Source organism: Ammospiza caudacuta, chromosome 37 (genome assembly GCF_027887145.1).
Source record: "Ammospiza caudacuta isolate bAmmCau1 chromosome 37, bAmmCau1.pri, whole genome shotgun sequence".
Taxonomy (NCBI): Eukaryota; Metazoa; Chordata; class Aves; order Passeriformes; family Passerellidae; genus Ammospiza; species Ammospiza caudacuta.
Genome location: NC_080629.1, coordinates 1,194,374 through 1,199,551, shown reverse-complemented (window position 1 = coordinate 1,199,551; position 5,178 = coordinate 1,194,374).

The following is a 5,178-nucleotide window of genomic DNA, read 5'->3' as shown; positions in this document are numbered from 1 at the left end:
AGGCTGGGGTTAATATACCCCTGATTGTGCCCGCCTCTCGTTCCCATGGCACCTGGGAAAAGGGAGGGGGCGACTCCCACCGGGTATAAAAGCCCTCAGAGCAGCTGCCGCTGTTTCGCCCCTCAGACTTGAATTGAAGGGGAGTGAAGGGCTTGTTATAGAAAAAAACTCTTCAGAAAAATAACAGCGCTTTCTTTTTTACAACAACTACTTGGAGCACAAGTGAGGAAAACTGGTAAGAAATAAAACTTTCTGTTTAGGCAGCATAACTAGATAAATTGGGTAATTGGCTGTTAACTTACGTAATTATTCCTTAGTAACTACGTAACTAGTGGCTACCAAGTAGTACTTCCCATGTGATTAAACTGGGTGGAGAAGAATACTAATGATATGAATAGTCTAAGTCTCCTGGGGACCTCCAATTTTGGCCATCTACCTTATAAGTAAAAATAAGAAAGATAAAAGCCTCCCAGGCAGTGTTAGGGTTAAGTGCATGCCAGGCTCATCCTTCTCTGAGATACTTGGTCCTACAGCACAGAAAGAAGTGCCCTGAAATGTAGTTTTAAACCCTTAAAATGCTGAAAAAGGCAGAGCTTCCTTCAAGTGACCTCCTTAAAAAGAGGAAATGGGGCAGTTATCTCTACTGAAGGTAATGCAATAACAAATACCTAGTTTCTGCTATTTAATTTGCTCTCCTTAAGTATTGGGAAAAGAGGGGCTTTCCACACTTTAAAATCTCTCCAGTGATGAAAAGAGAAGGATTTTTCCCTCAGTTCAAACCCTTAGGATGGAGGGATAGCTGGGCTTCTCCCTCAATTTGGGCCTCAGGACAACAAAAAGGGGGTGGCTACCCTTACTTCAAACCCATAAGAAACATTGTCAAGATTTTCCCCTTTTTTTTAAACTGCCAAATAATAGAGAATGGGGACTCACTGTCAATTAACGCCCCTAACAGCAGAGAAAAGGCAGGGATTCTTTCAACTGAGACCATTACAATTGCAGGGGAATCCAAGTCCCTACCAGTTTGAACACAAAAACTAATGGAAAAGGAAGCTTTTCCCCTTTTCCCTAAACCCTTTTTCTCCTAATAACCCTTCTCCTTTCTGGGAGTGCTCTGGAGGGTCTGGGGCTTTGGAGAGGGACTGACACAGTAAAAGGGGACAGTTGCAAGCCCTCTCGTGGAACCCCACATGCTGCCTGGTCTGCTCAGATGCTGCCCCTTGGCAAAAGGGCTCTTCCCTTGGCGTTTTCCCAAAGTGATGCTCTGTGCCCGGGTGGGTCCGGCTGCTCCCTAGTCCGTGCTGGATGCTCTGACCATAGTTCATGGAGGGACACTTGGGATACCCCTGTTAGCCCCTCTGGCCGAGCAGCTCCCTGTGCACCTGTGCCCGGGTAACCCTCTGAAAGCAGCTGGTCACACGGGGCGCTGCTAGACCTTGGACTGGGGGTGGAGGTGAAGAAAGGTCCTGTGAGGAGCTCCTTCCCCTACACAGCCCTTCTTCTGCCCCTTAAACCATGGGGTGCCAGACTTTCCTTTCGAAGGAAATTAACAGCCTTTCCTCTCTGTGTGCCCATGGCTGAAACTGCGATTCGGCCTCCAAAACTGCAGAGAACAATTTCTCACAGCCCGCAGCTGCCGACACCGAGAATTCTCGCTGCCCTTGCAGTGCCACGTGCCTCTGACGTGGACACGCAGCAGGTGTGAGTTTGGTTTTACAGGGAAGACGCCGGCACAGGATTTCTCCAGGAGCAAAGATGCCCCCACCGAGAACTCGGGCTGCCCTGGCAGTGGCAAGCACCTCCTAGTGCAAACTGGCATCAGGAAACTCAGGGGGTGAGTTTTTCTGTGCAGAAATTCTCCCGGACCAAACCTGAGACCATCTAACCCTAACCACAACAACTTAACTGGGTCTAAAACTTACAACCTTTGGACTGGCAGGGTGGGACCCGACCCGCTGTGCCACCGCTGGCCCCTTTCTAAAGCATTCCACTGCAGTCCTAAAACTCTGCCTTTTCAGAGGGTGTTTCCTCTGACCCTGACCATAATCTTGAAAATATGCTAAAGAATCATAGAATGGGTTGGAAAAAGCCCCAACAATACCCTGAAAAGTCCCTTCCAAAATCTTCTAAATACCTTTAAAAGTCCTAGACAAAAAAACTCAAAAAGACGTGCTCGTCTCCGAATTCCACCTCTTGCTGTCTAGCCCACAGACGTCACCCCTACCTTTTTGCAGTGGGTCTGTTGGTCTCTGAGGGTTCTGTCATTGACCTGGTGTGTGAAGGCTGCTGTCTGGTCTCGCTGTTAGGGTTGCTGTGTTGTGCTGCTGCTCTTGGGGGAAAAGGCTGTTTTTAGGGGGGCTGGTTAGGCTGAGGTTAGGGCTGTCTCGGTCTGGCCGCCTGGACCGCGGCCGCTCCGCCGGCCGTGCCGGGGGACGGAGGGGGGGGGGTCCTGCCGTGCGCACCGTGGTCACCGCACGGAGCGGGGTCCCGTCTGTTCTCACTCTGCTCGGCTCCCTCCGCTGCAGCCGGCGTCAGTCCCGGCTTTGTCTCTGCCGGATCAGCCGCCGTGAGCCACGCGGGAGCCATGCACGCTCCAGCTCGGTCTGCACCGGAACGGCCCCTCCGCCGATCCCGGCTGCAGATCCCGCCTCTGGAGGACCGAAACCTGAGCTGTGCCCAGCTCCCCCGTCCCGCCCTGAGCTCCGTTCCCTTGGTAACCACAGCTCCGGCTGCTCAGGGGAACTTTCTAAAGGAATCACCTTCTCGAAACACTACAAGTTCAGTTAAAAGAAAGCCCTCTCCTGCTTCTTCCTAAAAGTACGGGAAGAAAGCTATAGAGGATAAAAATCAAAAAAGAATGGGATAAAGGAATTGGTCTATTTCCATTAAAAGAAGCTCCCATAGGAGGGGGCGGACCAGGTAAGCAACACTCAGCCCCCCATGTTCCTTGCTGCGATTTCTGGAGCCATTTGGGACCCTAAAACCAGACTGACTTTACGGTGGTGGCAGCTTGGGTCAGCGAGGCATCCTGCGCAATGCAGAATTTTAGCAGGCTGATGGCCACGAAGGGCCCCCGGGGCCCTGAACGTGAACACCAGCCCTTTTCTAAGGTAAGCCTGACTCAGCAGCCCAGGTTCCTGATGGGAGATAGCAGGAGACACGTGCCGAGGCCAAAGCAGCTGGAGTTGGGATAGGTGCCAATTGGGTCTGGGAGGCAGATTGGGAAATGCAGAATTTCAGAAGGCAAACAACTGGCCGCTCCGGGCCACAGGCCCCTGAACGCTAGTGCTGACCCTTTTCCCAGGTAAAGAAAACTCAGCAACACCGGTTCCTGATTTCAAATTGCTGGAGGCGCTTGGGAGTCTGAAACCAGCTCAACTCGGCACAGGTGGCAACTTGGATGTGGGAGGCATCCGGCGCAATTGGGAATTTCAGGACCTAGCCGTCCACTAAGAGCCCCTTGCCCCTGAACATGAAGGCCAGCCCTTTTCTCAAGAAAGCGTACCTCGGACACCCTGGTTCCTGATGGCAGGTAGCAGGAGACACGTGGCGAGGCAAAAGCAGCTGGAGTTTTCACTGGTGCCAGCTTGGGTCTGGGAGGCACATTTGGCAATGCAGAAATATCACCAGGCAGCCAGCCAGTCCAGGCGAGGCCTCCTGAACACCAATGCCAGCCCTTTCCCAGAAGAAGAAAACTCAGCACCCCAGGCTCCTGATGGGAGATTGCTGGAGCCATTTGAGACCCTCAAACCTGCCTGACTTGGCGGTGGTGGCAGCTGGGGTCCGGGAGGCATCCTGTGCAATGCAGAATTTCAGGTGGCAGACAGTCGGCCCCTCTGGACCAGAGGCTCCTAAACACTGGTGCCGTCCCTTTTCCCAGGTAAGCAAAACTCAGCAGCCCAGGTTCCTAGTTTCAGATTGCTGGAGGTGCTTGGCAGTCTCAAACAAGATCAACTAGGCACAGGTCGCAGCTTGGGGCTGGGAGGGATCATGAGCAATGCAGAATTTCAGCAGACAGCAGGCCACTACAGGCCACTAAGGGCCCTGGACACCAATGCTGCCCTTTACACAGGTAAGTATAACTCACCAGCTCAGTTTCCTGAGAGCAGAGCGCTACAGCCACTTGAGACTCTCAAACCAGCCTGACTTTATGGTGGTGGCAGCTTGAGTCTGGGAGGCATCCTGCGCAATGTTAAATTTCAGCAGACAGCTGGCCCCAAGCTCCTGAACACTAGTGCTGACCCTTTTACCAGGTAAGCAAAACTCAGCCACCCAGATTCCTTGCTGCAGATTGCTCAACTCAGCTGAGGTGGCAGCTTGGTTCTGGGAGGCATCCTGCACAGTGCAGAATTTCAGATGGCAGACAGCCAGCCCCTCTTGCCCAGAGGCTCCTAAACACTAGTGCTGTCCCTTTTCCCAGGTAAGCAAAACTCAGCTGCCCAAGTTCCTGGTGGCATATTGCTCGAGTCGCGTGGGACTCTCAAACGAGCCCAACTCGGCTGAGGTGCCAGCTTGGATTCGGGAGGCATCATGCGCAATGGAGAATTTCAGCAGGCGGCCGGCCACGAAGGGCCCCTGGGCTCTGAACAGAAATGCTGCCCTTGACACAGGTAAGTGTAACTCACCAGCTCAGGTTCGTGATGGAAGATTGCTGGGGCCATTTGGGACCCAGCCAGACACTGCGGTGGTGGCAGCTTGGGTCGGGGAGGCATCCTGCGCAATGCAGAATTTGAGCAGGTGGCTGGCCAGTAAGGGCCCCTGGGCCCTGGACACCAGTGCTGCCCATTACAGAGGGAAGTGTAACTCAGCAGCTGAGGTTCCTGATGGCAGATGGCAGGAGACACGTGCCGAGGCAAAAGCAGCTGGAGTTTTCACTGGTGCCAGCTTGGGTCTGGGAGGCACATTTGGCAATGCAGAAATATCAGCAGGCAGCCAGCCACTCCAGGCGAGGCCTCCTGAACACCAATGCCAGCCCTTTCCCAGAAGAAGAAAACTCAGCACCCCAGGTTCCTGATGGGAGATTGCTGGACACATTTGGGGACCCTCAAACCAGCCTGACTCTGCGGTGCTGGCAGCTTGGGTCTGGGAGGCATCCTGCGCAATGCAGAATTTCAGCAGGCAGATGGCCGGCCCCTCTTGGCCAGAGGCTCCTGAACACTAGTGCTGACGCTTTCCCCA